Here is a 24705-nt window from a genome sequence, read left to right as displayed (position 1 = left end):
GGGTAGAATTTTTGAGTTAGCAAGTGAGCAATGAGTGTGGATCACGTCATCTAGACAAAAATAACCTTTGTACTCACACTTGCTGATATAGAAGCATTTAGCTAAGGGTATCATGACCGGGTGTTGGTCTCAGCTAAGGAGGACAAGTTCAATGTCATTTAGGTTCATTTACATTTGCTGAATAAAACAGTGTCTAGGAACTAGTTTTTTATTTCATCATTAGTTAAGTAATATTAGGAACAATACAGTTAGGATAGGTTCATTACAGTCACGTTGTTCTATCATTTTCTTAATCCATTTTTACAGCGGTATGTCCATTAAAAAAAAAATGTAAATCCTACAGCACAAGAAAACCCAGAATAGTTATCAATTGTGTAACTATAAATGTAACTGAAGGGTAACTGAGAATAGTTCAAGTAACTGTCTAAATACCATAAAAAAACCAATGTAATACAATCTAAAGGGGTTCAATGCACGAGAACAGAAATACAAGAACAGAAAGTAATTTTCATCCAAATATTTGAATCCATTTGTAAATAGTTTGTCCATGACATTCATTTGCTTTCCTCTAATTACTGAGTATGTAAACTAAATAACACTGTGCATTCCTATCTATTATTTTTTTCCTTTCTAATAAATAGAGAGACATAATTACTGAGTTCAACAAAGGAACCATACGAGCGTTCCCAGCACGGAGTTCTGACAACAACAACGGTGTCGAAATATATGAAAGCAAACAACATTACGAGCTAGTTCGTAATAGAACAAGAATACAACTGCTAAAGAACGACACTCAAAACAGAGGTAAACCAATTACACAGAATTTCCTATCAATTCCTTTTATTACTATAATATTGGCATACATCCAAACAGTTCCGAGTGCTCAATTAAAAACAGAATAAGATAACACAAGATAGCAAAACCCCGAAAGACAGGGTTGGACCCTAGTCAGTCACAACGAGAAAAGGCGAATAAATTACAAGTGCCCAGAGCCCGAACAAGAGTCGAATGTTACATACAAATAGAGCCAAGGTTGCTCGATAGCAAAGATAATCAAACGAAGGAATATTGGGACTTTTCCCAGGGTCAAGACAGAGAAAACAAACTACAAGTTAACTAACAGTAGCAGAGAATGACCCTACCGGAGCCATTGCTCGTAATAGTTTCACAGACCACGCCTTGAACAAACCCTAACCTACACAGTGAGCCAACAGAGCATGTCAGTCAATTGTATGCCGAGAATAGCCAGGAAGTAACCAAAAAAAAAAGAATTGATAAGCACAACCAGAAGAGTCACTTACCTGAAGAGCATTCACGTTGGAGGAATGAAACCCCAACTGAGCCACAGTCAACAATGAAACCCTACAGAAAAAGGAGTGATTACCGTTAGTGTTGGAGAAAACTAAAGAGGGCAAGCTATAACATGGAGAGGTAGCTTACCTTGCCAGGATAGAGCGAAGCCAAGGAAACCACCATGATTGCGACCTGCCAAAGTAAAGAACAATCACCCATCAACCATATAACCAATAACCGAAAGCCAACCAGAAAGACTGTAACAGGACAGGACAACAGAACATAGGAAGGCATAATAACCACGGAAAAGGAACAACAATAACCCTCTCATGTAGACGAATAAGCCTTCTATACAGTGCCCAGGCAACCAGGTGACGAAGTTGCAAGTGTAGGTAGAGATATCTCGCCACCAGGTGGAGGAATTCATAGCTGGGCGCACACAGAACATTGCTGCCAAGCTCTATACAGTCGCGAGCACAAACCCTCATTGTAGGCACAAACCCTCATTGTAGCAGAACGAAAACAGGAAATGATCGAATGAAAGTGGAACGAGGGTTTTAGTAGAACCGGAGAGTGGGAAAGCAGAAATCGAGGCAACTACAACCAGCAAACCAACATTAATTCCAACATAAATGCCAAAAACCAAATATCCTGGATATTCATTTGCTTAAGCCTAATCATATGTATTGATCCCAAATCATTTACTAATCAACATTTAATTAACACTCAACCATAGTTACGGGCTAGTCCCATCATATTGTGGTATCATAGTAGGATTTGGAGTTTTCCTGAGAAATGGAAGTTGGAAGACGAGGTCGTGGAAGAGGTGCTCGGAGAGCAGAAGAGGAAGGATTGCAGGATGAAATCAGGATCCTTACTGCCCGTTTGGAGGCAGTTGAAGCAAGAAGGAGAAGGGATCCGGAGGTAGGAGATGACAACGAAGAAGAAGCCATCGTTACAACAGATGGATCGGATGAAGAAGGGCTAGAAATGAGATTGTTGAGGTCAGTCCTATTGGCTAGTAGTGAGCCTAAACCAAAAATTCAAAATTATGATGGCAGCTTGTCCACAGAAGTTCTATTAGACTGGATCAGTGAATTGGAAAAATATTTTGAGTGTGAAGAAGTCAGTGAAGATCGGAGAGTTAAGTTCACTGTAACAAAGTTGAAAGGACATGCAGCCTTGTGGTGAGACAGTGTCCAGGCAAAAAGGAGACGGATGAACAAGTTGCCAATAAAGAAATGGCCAAGGATGGCAGCCAAGTTGAAGGGTATATTTCTACCCAAGGATTACCAGATTGCACTAAATCAACAAGTGAAAAATTTGAGGCAATAAGGGATGACAGTGAGAGAATATACGGAAGAATTCTACCGAGTAAATTTAAGAGCTGGTTACATGGAGGACACCCCGGAGAAAACACCAAGGTATGTAAGTGGTCTAAGATTAGAAATATTGGATGAAATCAACATTCTTTCCTCGAAAAATATAGAGGAAGCTTACTAGAGTGCCATGAAGGCAGAGGAGAAGATCACCAAAAACAAAATGTAAGGAGAGGATGGGGAACCGGTAAAGGAAGAGAACAGTCCTATGGCAGAGGACGAACTGCTAATAATAGTGAATAAGGCAACAGTTCCAAAACTACAGGGACAACAGAAAAAGGAGACAAAACTAGAGGTGGCAGGCCATATCAGCAAGGAAGAGGGAATGACCGAGGCAGAGGAGCTAACTATCAGTGCTACAAGTGCCAAAAGTGGGGGCATAGATCTTTTGAGTGTCTCAAAGCAGAACAAGCAGGTCAAAGAGGAGCTTATGTTGCACAGCCAGAGGAAGCAGAGGCACCTCCCCAAGAAGCAGAAAATGTGCCAGAAACAGGGGAAGCCTTAGCTCTGAATAAAGTGTTGCTGAAACCAGCCAAAGAAACAGCTAAACAAACTCAAAGGAAAGCATTATTCCGTACAGTTTGTAAGTCGCACGAAAAATGTTGCAAGTTGATTGTGGGAGCACGGATAATCTGGTTGCCACGGAGATGGTAGAAAAGTTGGGTTTGAAGCGGCTGCAGCACCCCACTCCCTACAAGGTATCGTGGTTGCAGAAAGGCCATCAGCTATTAGTGGATGAACAGTGTGAAGTTGAGTCCATATTGGTAGGTATAAGGACAAGGTTATTTGTGATATTATGCCAATAGATGTATGTCATATACTGCTAGGAAGGCCATGATAGTATGACCAGAAGGTAGTGCATGATGGGAAGACAAACTGTTACAAGTTTGTTAAAGATGGGATCAAACACACACTTGTGCCCATCAATTAGGAGGAGATAGCAGAAACAAGCAGGACAAGAGTGTTACTAATGGGTGGAAAATAATTTTGAAGCAGATTGAAGATAGTGAAGTGAACTATGCTATTGTGAGAAGAAAAAAAACAGCACTATTACACAGAGAGGTGTCAGATTTGCCTACAGAAATTCAGAAAATGCTGCTAGAATTCAACGATGTTGTAGTGGATGACTTACCAGATAAATTGCCTCCCAAGAGAAGTATAAGTCATCATATTGATGTTATACCTGGAGCAAGTCTACTGAACAAGGTAGCATACCGGATGATCCCTAAAGCTAACGAGGAAATCAGAAAGCAGGTGCAGGAATTGCTAGATAAAGGGCTGATAAGGGAGAGTTTGAGCCCCTGTGCAGGTCCAACAGTTCTCGCTCCCAAGAAAGGAGGAGAATGGCGAATGTGCACGGATTCGAGGGCCATCAATAAAATTACCATCAGGTACAGATTTCCACTGCCACGAATGGACGATATGATGGACTGCCTGAGCGGGGCATCATATTTCTCAAAGATTGATTTGAAGAGTGGTAGGAGATGACAACGAAGAAGAAGCCATAGTTACAACAGATGGATCGGATGGAGAAGGGCAGGAAATGAGATTTTTGAGGTCGGTCCTATTGGTTAGTAGTAAGCCTAAACCAGAAATTCCAAATTATGACAACAGCTTGTCCACAGAAGTTCTGTTGGACTAGATCAGCGAATTGGACAAATATTTTGAGTGTGAAGAAGTCAGTGAAGATCAGAGAGTTAAGTTCACTGCAACAAAACTGAAAGGACACGTAGCCTTGTGGTGAGAGTGTCCAGGTGGAAAGGAGACAGGTGAACAAGTTTCCAATAAAGAAATGTCCAAGGATGGTATGCACTGTGCAATACTCAGAGGGTGCGTACTACTGGAAAAACCAAGAAAAACTAAATCTAATTTAACCCTAAGCTAGCCCACCCAAATACAAATTCACACAGCCAAAAACCAGAAAATAAATGACTTTTCTCAGATCAAAGTTGCATACAAAGGAAAAAACTTTCACATCAATGGATTCCCCAGTAGAGTCGCCATTTTGTCAGGCGGAAAGAGTCGATAGTGCGGACACAACCAACCTCCCTAGGAGCCTAAGACTCTCTAGTGACAAACAAGACAAACAAGAGCGATCCTTCTCTAAACATGCATTTACCATACGAGAAATCAAGTGTTTAGATCCTACCTGTAGTCCAACGCTGTTGTAGCAGTCCAGCCTCGCTGATCCGGATGAGCTCCTCCTTCACTTCGAAACCTGCATTCACTAACAATCAAACGATTAAATAGCACTTGATAATCTCATAAAATAAAACATATTTAACATATAGACCAAGGAGTACATGAAACAACTCATAAATAACAAGTTATTGAGAAGAATGGACTCATTTGCATTAATAGGAAACAAAAGGAACAATTACAACCTGAGCCTTGGTGTTGTGCAAGTCCCTCCCAGGGTCCATCAAGAGTTCTCCTTTACTTTGACAAAGCTCACCCACTTCCAAATGAAACAAGAAAGGATGGGAATCTCTCCTCACAAGCTTCTAAATGGGAGTCCTAATTCCAGCAGCATCTACCCTTAGAAATGTTTAGCTTTCAACCTCTCCTCCTTCTGGCCCAATGCCTGTATTTATAGTCCTCAAGAGGAAGTTAATCAGGTCCACCATCAATGGGATAATCCCCCTTTTGGATGGGATAGCTCCTCTCTTGATGGGATAAATTCCTCTTTCATAGGGGTACATGAACCATCTGGAGGCGATCAATACACGTCGAACAACCTTCTAGAATGCTCTAGAAATGACCACAAGTAACTTTTTAAAGATGAAACTCGCGCCTTTTGACCTTTACAGGGGTACGCACCTGCCCCTTTACATACAGAGCGTACAAGTACGCAGTTTTTTTGAACATTAGGTGCGTACACGCAGGTAAGGCCGAGAGAATCTGCGTACCCAGAGATAAACACATTTACTAAGACTTTCTCTCTTTTTGGAGTTTGACATGGAGAGAAGAGGCATAAGACTTGCCCAGGAGGATAGCATGACTGTTGATAGAGCCATACTAACTGTAAATAGCCATGGTGACATTTTTTTGTGTAACAGATTGCCCCCTAAAGTGCGAAGCCTGTAGTAGATTAGGGTTTTGTATTATCTAGGAAGGGTGAAGCGCTTTATCATTTCAAGGATTATCTCGTAGAGAGCCTGGTCAGAACCTGCAATTTTCAACACAAAATACATGTATAAGATTATATCATCGCTGAGGTAGGCATTCCCATACTCAGATCAAAACTTTAACTAACAGACTAACTACTCTGATACAGGAATGATCTTGCAGTACATCATAATCATAGACTTGCGTAGACACAGTATGGACGCAGCCATCTATTTATAATTGGTCTACTATATAATGAATACAAAACTCCTCGCAGCCTGGATGGTGGGAACTAGATCCAGGGTCTTCATTTCTACTTCCCGAATTGGTACGATTCTAGCCATGAAAATAAATGAGTTGATGTCGAGCATGGTAGAAACCACTTGATTACCAGTCAATGATGTAAACCGTTAACAAGTGTGAGAGAGACCACCAGTGATGTCAACGGTTCTCAAAGTACCCAGTACAATCCATGAAATGTGAATAAATGAGTTGATGTCGAACACGTCACGGAATCCTTTGATCGAAAGTCAATGATGTAAACTGTCGTCAAATGCGAGAAACCTGCCATTGATGCATGCAGACTTCAAGGTACTGTCGATTTCTAAGTCATCTTTCCAGATAATGTGCTGATGTCAATAGAAAGCGACCCGTTGCAGGCAAGCCCACAACACGAAATCATTGTTCAAGTTGAAGAAATGTTGTTGTAATGACTGACTCAGGGATGGTCAAATGGATGACAAGTATTTTGCATATGAATGGTTTATTTGCAGAGACCTCTTGAACACATAATGACACGACAGATGGTTTGGTGACGATTGACCCAAAGTTAATACCCGGAAACGGTTGAAGACTTTCAAAGTGGTTTGATCAACTTTTAAGGCAAAGGATTTCCCAACCCAGGTGAACGGAAAGTGTCATGTTCAAGAGCGGTGATAAGGTTCTTCTGTAACAAAGGATGACAAATCGGTTCATTCTTCTCTCTTTTCCCCCGCCATTTCTGGCAAGTACCTCTTTATTTTTAACAAGCTTGAGGAGGATAACATATGCTTGATTATAAGCTCATCCTTCGGATGAGTCCAACCTAGTTTTGATTCGAACCCTAGGAAGGAGTGGTTCGTTCCTGTTTGTAATTGAACAGGTCCTTTACTGTGAAATTTTAACGAGCCCAGTATAGGAGAAACTCGGCGTTTTTCAATTTTAGAGAGTCTGAAAAACTTAAGAAGACTCCAGGTTGAACTTTTTCGTAAATTTGTGTCCCCCAAGCCCGAAAAAGTATAAAATAATACCTGGGAGAACCGCTTGATCTTGCGACCAAGGAGTACTTTCATGATTAGTGTCTCTGACCTGAAAAGTAAAAAGCGAACAAGGGCACGTCGTTTTATTTCCGTATCGAGTTTGAAACGACAAAAACCCGGCAATCTTTTCCTATTTTTACGGTCAGAAAAGAGCTATAAGGGGACCGTCTTTTAATTTCGTTTTAACGAGTGTAAAAGAAACGCTCGGCAATCTTTTCATGTTTTAGGAGTCAGAAAAGGGCTTAAAAGATGACTCTGACGTGAAAAATGATAATTTACCCTAAAGTCCCTTTGTCCTGCACAAAAACAACACATTACTCATACCTGTTTAAGATGGGCAAAAATACATTGAAAAATATCCTTTCATGGTGAAAAATAAACAAACTTAGCATTCATTCATCCAAAAAACCTATAAAAACACTTTTTACCATGTCATTTTTACCATTTTACTGTTGAGGTTGAGAAAAGGGCTTTTGACAAGAAAACTTCCCGTGGACATTGCGGAGAATCCGACCGTTAGAATCGAGCGTCGTCTCTTTCACGTATTCCACAACATCCTCCTCTTCAATTTCATCCATTTAGAATTTCATTTCAAGTTTTAGTTTGATTTTTTAGGGGGTTTAGGGTTTTAGGATATGTTTCTCGAGGTACGCAGGTGCCCTATGGGCGACCTGCGTACCCCGACCTTTTTCGTATATAGGAAAAAGGTCGGGGTACACAGCCCGCCTTCAGACCAGTTGCGTACCGTCGCTCTGTGTTCTGAACGCGGGGTGCGTACCCCGTGAAACACGCATTTTGAAACCCCAAACTCCAATTTCAACCAACCAAATTTTATTTCATGAATTCTAACTATTGTTTTTTGGTGTGTAGGGCATTCACCATGCTAGATTGGAGAGAAAGAGAACACAAGGACGTTGATTTGGCCGCAATTGGTCATCAACCTTCTATTGATGCGTTAAAAGCATGCGGTCTGTACAAATACTGGGCCATACCCGGCATGAGGGGCCAGGTGCCATTCCTTGAGTGGCTGGTTGAAAGGTGGAACATTCAGGATCAATGCTTCTACATCGGAGAGAACCAGCTTGAGATAGAGCCCTCCGACATATATTTTCTCTCTGGCTTGCCTAATAGGGGCGAGCAACTGACTCTGTCCGGGACTAGGCCGGGTGGCCAATCCCTTGCTAGCCTCCGGCTAGAGTGGTGCAACAATCAAAACCAGGAGAAAGGGATAGAAATAAAGTACATATCCTTGCCCGAACTTATGGTGATAGCCTTTACTGTTATCAGACTCTGCGGCGCAGCTGCCTTGCACATTACCACCGGGTTCCAAATGCGGATGGCGATAAATTGCTACCGAGGCACCATTTTCAACTGGTGCGATGCTGTGTTGGCCAATATGAAGGGCCAACTAACCAGGGCAAAGAACGGACAACTGAAGACCTTTGGATATGGGCCTTTAGTTGTGAGCTTTGCCTTAGAGAGAGTTCCAATGCTGATCCCCCAGCATCTTACTGTTCCAGTTGGGGTTCCTCGGGAGCCTAAGTTGACGAGATGGGTTGCGGTAATGGCCCGGCATCCTGATGAGGGCGCGACAGTTGTTCGATTTCCTGATGGTTACTTTCACTGGCTAGAGGGCCAGGTCTTTGCTATTCAAGATTTCCCCTATGCCGGAATGGATTTTCGAAATGATCCGGACATGGTTCTTCCACAGGGAGAACAGTGGGATGACAGAGGTATTCCATTTTTCACAAGTTTTTAAATTATGTATTTTTTTTGTTTTTATATATCGCCTCAAAACTGACAGCACAAATTTTCAAAATGCAGATGTAGGTCCACGGCGTCCGGCCAACCTCCGGTGTTTTGAGAGGAGAGTACCATCTGTACCAGCACCAACCCCATAGGATGCGGCCGCAGAGACCTTAGCCGAGCTGGAACAAGATCTAGAGCGTCTGACGGCGGGTATACCAGAGACCACCATAGATGACATTCCTATTCGACTTCAGCGCTATGTGGTCGCAGTCCCAGGACCTTTTAGGAGGTTCCTGTGTAGGGTAGCGCGGGCAGTGGTCTCGTATAGAGAGCACCACCAGTGATTGGCTAGTCACTTTTGTAGACACATATGACATTTTTTCTTTTTTGTACTTATCATTTTTGCCGATCATAAGGTGTTTTTCAACCTATGATCGAAGACGATGTATATTTTTGACACACTCCTATCTATATATATATCATTATTACCGGCTTATCTTGTTTTAACATATGTGATGAAATGTTTTTAAATTTACTTGCATGATTATCGCAAATGTCTGTCCAACATTCGAGAAGCAATTGCATATGCTAATGTATTTAAAGACCTTGGAATATGTTGATATTCAATGTAATCAAATTCACGTTCCAAGAGGCGCACTCTCAAAAACAACCTTAATAACACAGGATTTCTAATGGCATATACTCTATTAAGCTGTAATACAACGAGTTCAGAATCTAACCTCACTATCAAACGTCGAATTCCAAATGAAATAGATTCAGACAATAATTCAACCACTGCACTGTATTCTGCAATGTTGTTCGTTGTTTGACCGAGGCTCACCCCATGCATAGAAACTAACTCGTCAGAGGGTGAATAGATAACCCAAGCTGCGGAAGAGATATTCCGTGTACTACGACAAGCACCATCGGCAAATCCAATGTATGTTTGGAGAGGCGTCGACATCTGCAATATCAAGAGTAAAACCAAGATAAGCCAGAATAACGACGAAAAACACAGTTTCTAAGCTAAGCACACTATCTAAACTAACAAACATACTAGCTAGAAAGAAAACCTAACCTAACTAAAAATTCTCCATACCCATCATTTAAGCATAATACCTCTTTAGGTAAAGTCCATTTCTGGGTTTACCCAAAGAGTCCCCATCAAAATCTACCAGCTCATAGGCCCCTTTTGCTAGCTTTCTCTTTACAATGTAGGGTCCATGCCACATAGGAACGAATTTTCCAGCACCTAGCTTATCGTTAGCTTGATCATATAATAGCACTAGGTCTCCCTCCGAAAAACTTCGAGGGGTCACATTTCTATCATACTGAGCTTTCATTCGCTTCGCGTGAGTCTCGATTGCCAATGCAGCGTCACGTCGAGTCTCATCTAATTGAGCTAAGTAAAATAAACGTTTCTCCTCTTCGGAAGTCGCTGGGAGTAATTCGACAGCCATTTGAAGTGATGGGATTTCGCATTCAATGGGTAACACAGCTTCCAAGCCATAAACTAGCTGGAAAGGAGTGAACCCTGTTGAATTTTTCACTGAAGTTCGGTATGCCCATAGCGCTGAAAATAACATGTTGTGCCAATTCGACCGATGAATACCAATGATTCGTCGGATCATGATAACCAGAACTTTGTTGATAGACTCAACCAAACCGTTGGCTTGCGGATAATAAGGAGTAGAGCTATCGTGGCGTAAACCAAGCTGGCTTGTAAGCTCAGTCATCATGATGTTTCGAAAATGGCTCCCATGGTCAGTGATGATTGCTTGATGATTCAAAACCCTCTCAACCTCTTCGTGAGTTAAACAACATCGAAAAACTAAGTCTGCCCCCCGACGATAAAGTGTATCTCCAATAATTCTGTATTGCTGGGATTGAAACCGAATTTTTCGACGTTCCGACTTTGAAGCTTCAGGCCGAAAGGTTTGGGTTTGGAGATAGATGATTATATCCCCATACCACGGATCTAAATTACTGATAAGAAACAAAGATTCGTCTGCAATGGTCTCCTCTACCACAGTTTCTGTGTCAGCATGCGGGAAATCACACATCAATTCCGCAAAAACTAAGGATTTCTTAGACTTGGACTTCTCGAACTCTTGTAGGATAACGATCCATTTAGAGTACTTGCCCCCTAGCAGTTGTTTAGTCAAAATGTAAATCATAGGGTTGCAATCCGAAATAACTGTAGTTTTACGGAGAAGAATGTAGTGACGAAAACGCTGGACAGCTTGAACGGCTGCCAGGGCCATTTCTCCACATGCGAATATTTTAGGGGTTTAACGTCCTACTAAGATAATATATCACATGTTCCGTTCCGAATTCATCTTCTTGGACTAACACCATTCCAATAGTGGAATGCGAAGCTGCGAGGTATAAGAAGTAGTCCTGGTTGTAGTTGGGAGGATGCAACAACGGTGCATGGGTCAACGCGTGCTTAAGTGCATCAAAATATTGTTGGGCAATCTCATCCCAAAAGAATTGAGCGTTCTGTTTCAACAACCGTGTAAAACCTTTAGTGACCTCGGCGTAGTTTGGAATGAATCGGCGTAAAAAGTTTGCTTTCCCTTGCAAACTTTGGAGTTGGCGCAAACTCGAAGGAGGAGGCAATTTGATGATAGCTTCGACCTTCGAGGATCGACGCGAATGCCGGCTTTTGAAACAACAAATCCCAGCAATCGACCCGTTTCTATACAAAATACACACTTGTGGGGATTCAACCGAATACGATAATGCCTACACCTCATAAAGATTGCTCGTAAGTGGACAAGGTGATCAGCTCGATGTAAAGAATGAGCAGGCAAATCATCGAGGTACGGTTGCACAATGTGCTTGATGTCATGAAATGCATAAGACATCGCCCGTTGAAAAGTAGCTCCGGCATTCTTAAGCCCAAAAGGTAATTTGCAGTAAGCAAATGTCCCGCATGGACAAATGAATGCCGTTTTTGGTTGATCGGCAGGTAGAATATTGATTTGATTATAGCCCGAAAAACCATCCATAAAGGAAAACATTTCACTTCCGGCACAATCATCAATGATTTGATCGATATAAGGCGTAGGATAGTTGTCTTTTGGACAAGCTCGATTTATATCCCTATAGTCGATACATATTCTTATTGTTCCTTGTTTTTTGTTAACCGGAACAATTTCGATACCCAATCCGTTAACGGGATTGGATAAATGAAACCTGCTTTCAACAGCTTCATGACTTCTGCTTTAATCGCAGCTGCTTTTCGAGGGTGAATCTGACGCAACCGTTGCCGGACAGGTTTAGCGTCTGGGTAGGTCTTTATTTCATGAACAACAATGGCAGGATCGATTCCTGGCATTTCCTCGTAAGACCAGGCGAACACATCGCGACATTCTTGGAATAGGGCCTTGTAAGTTTGAATTTCATCTTCTTTACATGAGGCACCTATATGAATGTTTTCTTCAATTCCGGGCTTCACTGAAATGTCAATGGGAATAGTGCGAGAAATATTCCCTAAATTCAACTCTGAATCAGAATGTTTCGTTGGATTCTGAGCGTCTTTGACATATTCAGTGGTAAAAATAGATGAAAAATCGTTTTCAAAAGCATCATCCTCAGGTAAAAACGAAGATCTATGATGGAGATCTTCCCATGGTAGATCGTCTACACTTAGGATTTCGCGAAGTCGCTCGTCAGATGACACGACTTCGGGAAACGCTATCCGTTCTGAGATTGATGTGAAAAGTGATTCCTCACTGACCACATTCATTTGGTCGATTTGGGTTGAACGCGAGTCGGTAAAAGACACGACGGCTTCATAAGAAATTTCATATGGACTCAAGGGCATAGTATCACCGAATGAGTCTATCTCAGATTCAGATGGGACAATCCAAGGATCGTCGTAAATAATGGTGTCTGATGTAATCAAATGAATTGATGCAAATGAAGGGTCTACGTTGATTGGAGGGAAAGGAAAAGTTCCCAGTAAACCGGAATCTTTAACTAAACCTACGCCAACATCCCTATAAGGGATTGTCGTCTTACCGACATGCTGGATACTCTCTGAAGAGGCTGGGTCGGATGAAAAGTATGTCAGCTGATCAATTGTCACGATCTTGCCATTATGTGGAAACTTTATTACTCTGAAGACCGATGAAACAACCGCTGTCATAGCATATGACCAACTTCGACCCAAAAGAAGGTTGTAGTCTAGAGGGGCATCAACCACCTCCACATCCAGACTAACGGTTTTACCTTCTACCCCTATAGGCAATTCCTGTAGAATACCAAACGGACGGAACCCACGGCCATCAAAGGCCTTAAGGATGGTCGGGGATTGGTTCAGCGAAGGAGAACCAAGCGATCTCCAACACTGAATTGACATAATACACGTGGAAGCTCCCTCATCAATTACAGTCCGATGAATAGGCCTATTTTTTACTATCACTGGAATCTGGAAAGCCATTTGATGGGGTAGGCGCAGTGTACTATTTTCTAGATCGAAGATTATCAGATTCGGGTCCTGAACATCAACAGCTCCGATAGCCGACAAAAGTAATTTTCGTTGTGCTGGGCATGATTGCAGCACTTCTAAAGCCGACATTGCTGAGGGTGAAACAACTAAGTCCTCAACAATGTTGTAATTCTGGGCCGCTCTCGCATGTGGATTGAAAGCAGACCTTCGAAGAACACCCTTGGCGGGCAGTTTAATTACTAAGTTCGGGTTAGGTTTTTCGATCTGTAGTGGATCGAAACCAGGAGCTGAGGTTGATGGATTAGAATGAGAAGATTCTGCTTCCTTACCATCAACAGGATTCTTACTACCATAATCTTGCGACCGAGTCGCAATCCTCACATGAGACATCATCAAAATGGGTTCTTCACTGGCAGTCGAGGAAGAACCTATCATCTTACTCTCCTGCTTTGGAAATGGATCTTTCAACACAGCAGGAGTGGGAGAACCTTTGACTATTTTCACAACCTCGACCCGATGAGGGCAATCTCTTGTAAAATGATCCTCTTCACAAATAAGACAAGGATATCGAGGTTTGCGTTTTTCGTCATTGGTTTCCGACTTTTCTGTTTTCTCCTTCGGAGCCTTGTCTGCTTTAGCCTTATTCTTTCCTTTCTTCTTTCCACCGTTTTTTGATTTGGCCGTAGATGACTCTACAGCGTGAATATCGGCGGAAAGTTCAGGAGAAGACTCTCCTGTCGAGGAATCAGGCAAGGTGATTATAGGAGTAGTAGAATTCTTGGAAGACTTCTTCTTGCTCTTTATGTTCACCGTACCAATCATACCATCAGCGGCATGAGATCCCGAAGGAGCAGCAACGATTTGATTCGAATTTGGAAGATCTGGGATCTTCTCGTGTAACGTACCCGACTGAGTATAAACTAAGTCAAGGTACTGTGCCTGAGCAATGACTTGCTCCTCAGTAACTACTCCTGCCTTAGCTACATCTTCAGTAATCTTTGGTAATAATGATTTAACAAACCATTCAGCTAAGATTTGGTCCAGAATAAAAACTTTCACTAACCTTCTTCGACGTCTCCACTCATGAATGTGGTCAGAAATATACGTGGACATCGATTGTTTTAGTGAAGTTAATAACTCCGTGCCATTATCGTATCTGACCGGCAACTGAAAATGAGTTAAGAACGAGGTAGCTAACTGGCTAAAATTGTAAAAAGAGACCCATGGTAACTCAATGTACCACTTGGCCGCGAGACTAATGAGTGTACGCTGGAAAAGACGTAAGCGGATCGAATCATCCGAGATAGAATTTGAAGCACACCAGAGGTGGTAAGTCATCACGTGATTGGACGGATCCTCTCCAGACTTACCTTCGAACTTGGGTATATCACTGGGCAACTTATTTGGCATTGGCGGCCAGAACGGAAGATATTGAATTGGATCGTTCGTTAGGCACGTCAAGTCTGGTAAATCCAAAGTTGCGATAAACGGTAATTGCCGGTTAGGATCTCTAAAACTCTGGGTCACCAGACCAGTCCCGGAGGAGGATATCCAGGATAACTAGGAACAGGAATCGCATTAGGGATATTATATCCTCCTGGAAAACCAGGATTAACCGGACCGTACTGGGGTTGTTGAGGTTGTTGATAAGTGTACCCAGGATACGGTTGATATTGGTAAACCGACTGCTGGACAGCTTGCCCATATTAGTACTGTCCCTGGTACGGTTGATGAACAAATTGTGGTAAGAGTAGTAACAACCGTACTTATACCAGGCTGACCTACAGGCATCTGAACCGTAGTTTGAATCGTAGATCCAGATAAGGGTAAAGATGTCTGAGGAGTAGTTACAGAGACAGTAGAAACAGGAGCTGTCGATACTCCAGAAGTAAGTGCGGCAGATGTTGCGGTAGTTGCAGCAGCCGTTTGAGATGGAGTACTAGGTGCAATTGGCGGCTGAGTAACTACCGAAGTTACAGAAGTTTGAACATTTGACTGGACAGGTTGCGGTTGCTGGGGTGAACCAGAAACTACGGGTTGTCCGGTCTGAGGTAACAACTGTATACTTGGCTGCAACACCTGTTGACCTTGTGATGGATCCCACACTATCATTCTAGGGTATTGACCCGTAACAGGTTGAGGATACTGGGATCCATAACCGGATTGAGGATAGGATTGATAACTGAAAGGTACAGTTCCCATACCTTGAACATATGACTGACCTTGAGGTGGTTGATAACCTTGATTCGAGTATTGACCTTGAGGTTGATAACCTTGGGGTAAATACCGATACTGGGGTTGACCTTGACCTTGAGGTTGATACCCTTGAGGTAAATATTGATACTGAGGTTGACCCTGGGGTACATATTGAGGCTGGGGTTGACCTTGAGGCATGTATTGTACCATAGGTACATACTGACCTTGAGGCTGCCCCCCAGACACAATTTGTGTACCTTGAGGTTGCCCCCCAGGCGGTAATTGACCACCTTGAGGTTGAGAAACGGGAACTGAACCTGACATCATGTAAATGTCCCCTACACCCAACGGTTTATTACCATTGTTTCCAGCTAATAACCCATGATCAACGGGTTGAGGAGATGCCCCCACAAAGATACCAGAAAGTGACTGATACCCGGTGGGAACAGAAGGTCCGCCGTGTAAGAAAGATTCAGGAGATTGAGTGAACACGGACGACTGACCAGACATATTTACAGGAGTATAAATACCTCCAGGTGGAAAAGGAGTACGAGGTGGAGAAAAACCTACCCCTGAGTTGTCTAAATAATTGGTTAACGAAAGGTACCAAGTAGTACTTCTAGGAGGACTGTAAAAGATAGATTCACGCTCCCTTAGATCAATAGTAGGTCGATCTTCAAGGTTAGAGACGCCTATTTCTTCCTCTGGAGCAAGTTCTTCAATAGCAATCAAACCAGTAGGAAGATTTTCGGTGATAACTCGTTCTACTCTTGGTGAATCTGGAACACTAGAAGTTGGAGTAACAGGTTCAGATATTTTAGGTTCTTCGCCTATATCACTAGTAGATGAAAAGCTACCAGCAAGCTCGAAAACTGTAACAGCTTCGGGATTATAACCTGTCTCTAGACTTTGGTAATCTGGATGGACTACCAAGGAAGACTCTCCTTCTTCAGGTGAACCTACTCTACTGCCACTAGGAGGAGTTACAAGGACCTTCAATCCTTCGTACTGACCCGGGACGTCTTCAGGAGGTCCACCCCGTGATCTACGGAGTTTCCTCAACAAATCAGTTCCGGTAACAATCTCAGGTGACTTGCCCCAAAGTCTACGGGACTGTCTCGGTAATTCCGCCACAGCTAAAAACTTTTAACTACTACACACGAAAACAAAGTAAAATCTCAAATCAAACCACCTAAAGTCTCTAAAGAACCAAGCAAATTTGAATCATACGCTTAAAGAATCTAGGGCGTCAAACCAAACACAAACAGTAGCCTTCCAGACCGAAAACGCTAGTTGGAGATGAAACCCAACATCGTTGGATTCAGTACAGAAGTGGCGGGTGGAACAGTTACCCCGGCAACCTGCTTAATGAATAGACCGGCACAAGTTCCTCCACTTTAACCGTCTCGAGTGAAGTGAACCCCCCAGAAAATCCAAGTGAGTCTAGCCGACGTCTGCTCCAGGTATAGTGGGATCTTCCCTCCACCGTCACCTCGGTAGAATCCTAAAGATAATGGTCACTAAGGTTACCAACCGCAACAAATGCACCTGGGGGAACAGTCTACACTCCGACAGCACGCAAGGGCAGAGTATCAAGCTCAATCCCCTTGTCGATTCCTTGACAATAATCCAAGGTTTACCGACAAGTGACCCCTGGCTCCTCGACAATGGTTAATCCGAGGTTTACCGTTTGTAATACGTGCGTGTCTGGCGTCGTTCCCAACGAGGGAGGATTGATCCCCTCACTGGTTCGGACACGAGCTCGTGCTTCTCATTTAAGAGGAGCTTTCCCAGAGTACAAATGAGACAATTGGATTTATTCTATCACAAGATAAGCTACTTGTTTGGTTTTGTTGTCTTGGAGAGTTAATTACTCTCCTACTCCAAGACACTAGCCTGATCTAAATTGGTGTTTCAGAGCCCTAGTAAATAAAATTTACTAAGTTGATTTTACTTTAAGCGTTAATTTTATGGTTTTTCTTAAAGACAAAAGGTAGCGGAAATGAAACCAATGGTGTGTAGACTCGACTCGCAACCACTACAAAGATGCACCTAAGATGATTTACGCTACTTTTCTTTTTCGATGAAATTCTTAGCTAAGAAAGTTTAGAGAATGCAAATTTATATAAAAACAACTCTCTTGGCAACGAAAATCAAGGAAATAAAACTCTTTATCTTTCCAAGCATACAAACATGACCACTCATTACATGCACGAAAAATCCTTTCTCTTTCAAAACAAAACTTTTCAAAGGAGATGTTTTTATTTTTTTTTTATTTAATAAAGCATATAAGTCTATTTTAACGAAAATCAATCTCAAAACCTATAAAATCTATGAAAAATTGACTCACAAGCAAATCAAAAGGAAATTTACTCTAAAGCAAACCTAACGAGGCAAAAGCCTACAAGGATGATTCTAGGTTGTTTTACTTGACCACAATCAAGCCAAGGACCAGCTAATGCAGAATCAAAAAACCAGTCAAAACAAAACTCAAATCTTTTTTGTTCTTTTTGTAAAATGGAATTCAATACTCAATCAACAAGCACTTCGAAATTCGCCAAAGAGACAACTCAAAGGTAAGTTGCTCTCACAAGTAGACTTTATGACAGGTCCGACTCCTAAGAAGGCTGACAAAACCAGAGAGATCTAAGGCTTGACAACTTCTACCGCCAAAGTCACTACAGGACCTACTCAAAAATCAAACCCTAGGGCTTAAACTTCTATGAAATCCACTAAAACACTCAATGCTATCGAAACAAGTTCAGGTGAAGATCTTTGACAGGAGACTAATGGATCTGGGCAGTAAAAACTAAGAAAAAGCAAAATCTAAGAGGAAAAATGCAAAAAATGGAAATTTCTTAATTTTTAGCAGGGTACGCAGGCAACCTATTAAGACAGGTGCGGGCCCGCTCTGTGCACACAGCAACAGTACGTACAGGTACGCACTGTGCAATACTCAGAGGGTGCGTACTACTGGAAAAACCAAGAAAAACTAAATCTAATTTAACCCTAAGCTAGCCCACCCAAATACAAAGTCACACAGCCAAAAACCAGAAAATAAATGACTTTTCTCAGATCAAAGTTGCATACAAAGGAAAAAACTTTCACATCAATGGATTCCCCAGTGGAGTCGCCATTTTGTCAGGCGGAAAGAGTCGATAGTGCGGACACAACCAACCTCCCTAGGAGCCTAAGACTCTCTAGTGACAAACAAGACAAACAAGAGCGATCCTTCTCTAAACATGCATTTACCATACGAGAAATCAAGTGTTTAGATCCTACCTGTAGTCCAACGCTGTTGTAGCAGTCCAGCCTCGCTGATCCGGATGAGCTCCTCCTTCACTTCGAAACCTGCATTCACTAACAATCAAACAATTAAATAGCACTTGATAATCTCATAAAATAAAACATATTTAACATATAGACCAAGGAGTACATGAAACAACTCATAAATAACAAGTTATTGAGAAGAATGGACTCATTTGCATTAATAGGAAACAAAAGGAACAATTACAACCTGAGCCTTGGTGTTGTGCAAGTCCCTCCCAGGGTCCATCAAGAGTTCTCCTTTACTTTGACAAAGCTCACCCACTTCCAAATGAAACAAGAAAGGATGGGAATCTCTCCTCACAAGCTTCTAAATGGGAGTCCTAATTCCAGCAGCATCTACCCTTAGAAATGTTTAGCTTTCAACCTCTCCTCCTTCTGGCCCAATGCCTGTATTTATAGTCCTCAAGAGGAAGTTAATCAGGTCCACCATCAATGGGATAATCCCCCTTTTGGATGGGATAGCTCCTCTCTTGATGGGATAAATTCCTCTTTCATAGGGGTACATGAACCATCTGGAGGCGATCAATACACGTCGAACAACCTTCTAGAATGCTCTAGAAATGACCACAAGTAACTTTTTAAAGATGAAACTCGCGCCTTTTGACCTTTACAGGGGTACGCACCTGCCCCTTTACATACAGAGCGTACAAGTACGCAGTTTTTGTGAACATTAGGTACGTACACGCAGGTAAGACCGAGAGAATCTACGTACCCAGAGATAAACACATTTACTAAGACTTTCTCTCTTTTTGGAGTTTGACATGGAGAGAAGAGGCATAAGACTTGCCCAGGAGGATAGCATGACTGTTGATAGAGCCATACTAACTGTAAATAGCCATGGTGACATTTTTTTGTGTAACAGTTGCACAGCCAGAGGAAGCAGAGGCACCTCCCCAGGAAGCAGAAAATGTGCCGGAAATAGGGGAAGCCTTAGCTCTGAATAAAGTGTTGCTGAAACTAGCCAAAGAAACAGCTGAACAAACTCAAAGGAAAGCATTATTCTGGACAATTTGTAAGTCGCACGGAAAATGTTGCAAGTTGATTGTGGGAGCACAGATAATTTGGTTGCCACGGAGATGGTAGAAAAGTTGGGTTTGAAGCAGCTGAAGCACCCCACTGCCTACAAGGTATCGTGGTTGCAGAAAGGCCATCAGTTATTGGTGGATGAACAGTGTGAAGTTGAGTTCCATATTGGCAGGTATAAGGACAAGGTTATTTGTGATATTATGCCGATGGATGTATGTTATATACTGCTAGGAAGGCCATGGCAGTATGACCGGAAGGTAGTGCATGATGGGAAGACAAACTGTTACAAGTTTGTTAAAGATGGGATCAAGCACACACTTGTGCCCATCAAGGAGGAGGAGACAGCAGAAACAAGCGGGACGAGAATGTTACTAATAGGTGGAAAACAATTTTGAAGCAAATTGAAGATAGTGAAGTGAACTATGCTGTTCTAAGAAGAGCAAAAATAGTGCTATTACACACAGAGGTGTCATATTTGCCTACAGAAATTCAGAAAATGCTGCAGGAATTCAACGATATTGTAGTGGATGACTTACCAAATAAATTGCCTCCCAAGAGAAGTATAAGTCATCATATTGACTTTATACCTGGATCAAGTCTACCGAACAAGGCAGCATACCGGATGAGCCCTAAAGATAACAAGGAAATCAAAAAGAAAGTGCAGGAATTGTTGGATAAAGGGCTGATAAGGGAGAGTTTGAGCCCCTGTGCAGGTCCAACAGTTCTCGCTCCCAAGAAAGGAGGAGAATGGTGAATGTGCAGGAATTCGAGGGCCATCAATAAAATTACCATCAGGTACAGATTTCCACTGCCATGGATGGACGATATGATGGACTGCCTGAGCGGTGCATCATATTTCTCAAAGATTGATTTGAAGAGTGGTTATCATCATATTCGAATCAGGGAAGGGGATGAGTGGAAGACAACCTTCAAGACCAATGAAGGGTTGTATGAGTGACTAGTAATGCCATTCGGATTGAGTAATGCACCTAGTACCTTTATGCGACTAATGAATAAAATGCTGAAAGAGTTCATTGGAAAGTTTATAATAGTGTATCTTGATGACATATTAATTTTCAGCAAGATGAGGGAGGAACACTTTTGACATGTTCGAAGTGTGCTGGAAAAATTGTAGGAGAATAAGCTGCTGATAAATCTGAAAAAATGCACTTTTCTACAAAAAGAACTGGTTTATCTGGGTTTTGTGGTTGTAGAAAACGAGTTGAAGATGGACCTAGAGAAGATTGTAGTAATTGTTAACTAGTCATCCCCAAAAAGTCTGTTTGAGGTATGTAGTTTTCATGGGCTGGCAAGTTTTTACCGTAAATTTATAAGGAATTTCAATGAAATCTGTGCACCTATGTTGGACACTATAAAAAAGGAAAGTTACCCTTTTTGTTGGACCGAGGTAGCAGGGGGGAGCTTTCAGCTACTGAAGAAGAAGATTACAGAAAGACCGATCCTGAGATTGCCAGATTTTAAAAAGCTTTTTCAGGTTCGCTTTGATGCAAGCGGTACGGCCATTGGAGCTATACTTAGCCAAGAAGACAAACCTGTTCCGTTTTTCAGTGAGAAGTTGAATGAGAGCAGGCAGAAGTATTCGTTTTATGACAAAGAATTCTATGTCGTCATCCAAGCAATGAGGCATTGGAGACACTATCTGCTGGGGAATGAGGTTGTTTTATTTTCTGGTAATTCTGCACTGCAATATGTGATGCAACAGCATAAGCTGAATCACAAGCATGCTAAGTGGGTTGAATATTTGCAGAGTTTCACCTTTGTGTTGAAACACATTAGCGGGCAGGCCAACAAGGTGGCAGATGCGTTGAGCAGAAGAGCCTTGCTCTTGCAAGAGAGTACGATACAAGTGTTGGGATTTGAGCATTTGAAAGACTTGTATCAGATTGACACGGATTTCAAAGAGGCTTATGAAGCATGTCAGAATCCTTTGCTGAGAAACAATCATCCATGGTTGGACTATAATTTGTAGGAGAAGCTATTGTTTAGAGGGGGACAATTATGCATTCCCGATTGTTCAATGAGAGTGAATATCATTCGGGAGAAGCACAGTGGAGGTCTAATCTAACATTTCAGCATAGACAAAACAGTAGACCAACTTAGCCATTTTTATTATTGGCCAAGAATGCGAAGGGATATGTAGAGATTTGTGACCAGATGTAAAGTGTGTCAGTTGGCGAAAGGACACAGTTAGAATATGGGACTCTACACACCATTGCCCATTCTGAGTAGACCATGGGACTCAGTCAGTTTGGACTTCGTCTTGGGCCTACCAAAGATGCAGCGGGGTTATGATTCGGTGATGGTAGTAGTAGACCGGTTTTCAAATATGGCACATTTCATCCCTTGTAGAAAAACCAGTAATGCCACTCACATGGGCCACTTATTTTTCACAGAGATCGTTAGGCTACATGGCCTACCTAAGTCCATTATTTCCAACAGGGACGTGAAGTTTACAGGGCACTTATGGCACACCTTGTGGAAGAAGATGGACACACAGTTGAGTTTCAACTCTACTTATCACCCACTGACCGATGGGCAAAAAGAGGTGGTAAACAGGAGCTTGGGGAACCTACTACGAAGTTTGATTGGAGAGAATTCATGAACGTGGGATCGTGTACTTTCCCAAGTGGAGTTCGCTTACAACAACTCACCCAATCGTAGCACGGGGTACAATACTTTCTAGATCTTATATGGCATGCATCCTCGTGGAGTGCATGAGTTACGATATCTAGGACATCAAGAAAGATGGAGTGCTAATGGAGAAGATTTCACCAAGGCAATGAATGACCTACACGAGCAGGTAAAAATGAATTTGCAGAACAGCAGTCTAAAGTATAAGCAGCGAGCAGATCTAAAACGACAAGAGGTACAGTTTAACATGGGGGATGAAGTCCTCGCGCATTCACGTAAGGAACATTTTCCTAGAGGTGCATATAACAAACTGCAATACAAAAAGATTGGCCCTTGTAAAATTCTGCGGAAATTTTTAGCCAATGCTTATGAATTACAGTTGCCACCGAGAATAGGCATCTCACCCATCTTCAACGTGGCAGACCTATTTCCATATACTGCCAGTCCTAAGGAAGACAGTACAACACGACCTACGCGGACACATAAGAAGGGAGCAAGACTTGGATGAGACAAATGCCTTACGCTCAGCCCCTTGAGATCGAGAGGATCCTCGACACTCAAGTGGCCAAGCGAACTCAGAAAAAAGAATATCTGCAATATCTGGTCAAGTGGAAGAACCGTCCCATTGAGGACAGTTCATGGCTTAATGCCAAACAGATAGAGCAGGCGGGCTATTCAGTCGAGAAGCTCATGGACCGGAGTCATGAAATTTTCTTACCCCGGGAGCCTGATGCAGGAGCATCCAGCTAAGGGTACCATGACCGGGTGTTGGTCTCAGCTAAGGAGGATAGGTTCAATGTCATTTAGTTTCATTTACATTTGTTGAATAAAACAGTGTCTAGGAACTAGTTTTTTATTTCATTATTAGTTAAGGAATATTAGGAACAGTACAGTTAGGATAGGGTCATTACAGTCACGTTGTTCTGTCATTTTCTTAATCCATTTTTACAGTTGTCTGTTCATTTAAAAAAATATATAATATTGTAAATCCTACAGCACAAGAAAACCCAGAATAGTTATCAATTGTGTAACTATAAAAGTAACTCAAGGGTAACTGAGAACAGTTCAAGTAACTGTCTAAATACAATACAAAAACCAATGTAATACATTCTGAAGGGGTTCAATGCACGAGAACAGAAATACAAGAAAGAGAAAGTAATTTTCATCCGAATATTTGAATCCATCTGTAAACAGTTTGTCCATGACATTCATTTGCTTTCCTCTAATTACTGAGTATGCAAACTAAATAGCACTGTGCGTTCCTATCTATTATTTTTTTTCCTTTCTATTAAACAGAGAGACATAATTACTGAGTTCAACAAAGAAACCATACAAGCATTCCCAGCACGGAGTTCTGGCAACAACAACAACGGTATCCAAATATATTAAAGCAAACAACAGTACGAGCTAATTCGCAATAGAACGAGAATACAACTGCTAAAGAACAACCCTCAAAATAGAGGTAAACCAATTACACAAAATTTCCTGTCAAATTCCTTTTATAACTATAATATTGGCATACATCCAAACAGTTCCGAGTGCTCAATTAAAAATAGAATAAGATAACACAAGACAGCAAAACCTCGAAAGCCAGGGTTGGATCCTAGTCGGTCACAACGAGAAAAAACGAATAAAGTACAAGTGCCCAGAGCCCGAACAAGAGTCAAATGTTACATACGAATAGAGCCAAGGTCACTTGACAGCAAATATAATCAAACGAAGGAATACTAGGACTTTTCCCAGGGTTAAGACAAAGAAAGAAAACTACAAGTTAACTAACAGTAGCAGAGAATGACCCTACTTGTTACACAAAATATTGTCACCATGACTATTTGCAGTCAGTATGGGTCTATCATCATTCATACTGTCCTCCTTAGCAAGTCTCAAACCTCAGCTCTTCATGTCAAGCTTTAAAAATAAGAGAAAGACTTTGAAAATCAATAAAGCTCTGGTTCCGCACTTTCTTTTACTGTTGCCTGTGGTCCCACACCCCTTGTTCATGTTACCTGTGGACTTGTCGGCTCTGTCTCTAAAGGAGTGGGTTCGGACCCTTGTGAAAGTCAAAAAGGCGCAAGTTTATTCTTAAAAACTCACTTGTGGTTAATTCTGGATGATTCTAGAAGGAATCTTGAGGTGGATGGTTCGCTCCTAGGTGATTATGCATCCCAAAAATAAAGGAGCTAATCCCTTGATGAGAGGAGCTTATCCCTTTGAA

This window comes from Pinus tabuliformis, chromosome 2_1 (genome assembly GCF_031772625.1).
Source record: "Pinus tabuliformis cultivar Carrire ecotype Pingquan chromosome 2_1, CPIR1, whole genome shotgun sequence".
NCBI classification, from domain to species: Eukaryota; Viridiplantae; Streptophyta; class Pinopsida; order Pinales; family Pinaceae; genus Pinus; species Pinus tabuliformis.
This window is presented reverse-complemented; position numbering follows the sequence as displayed.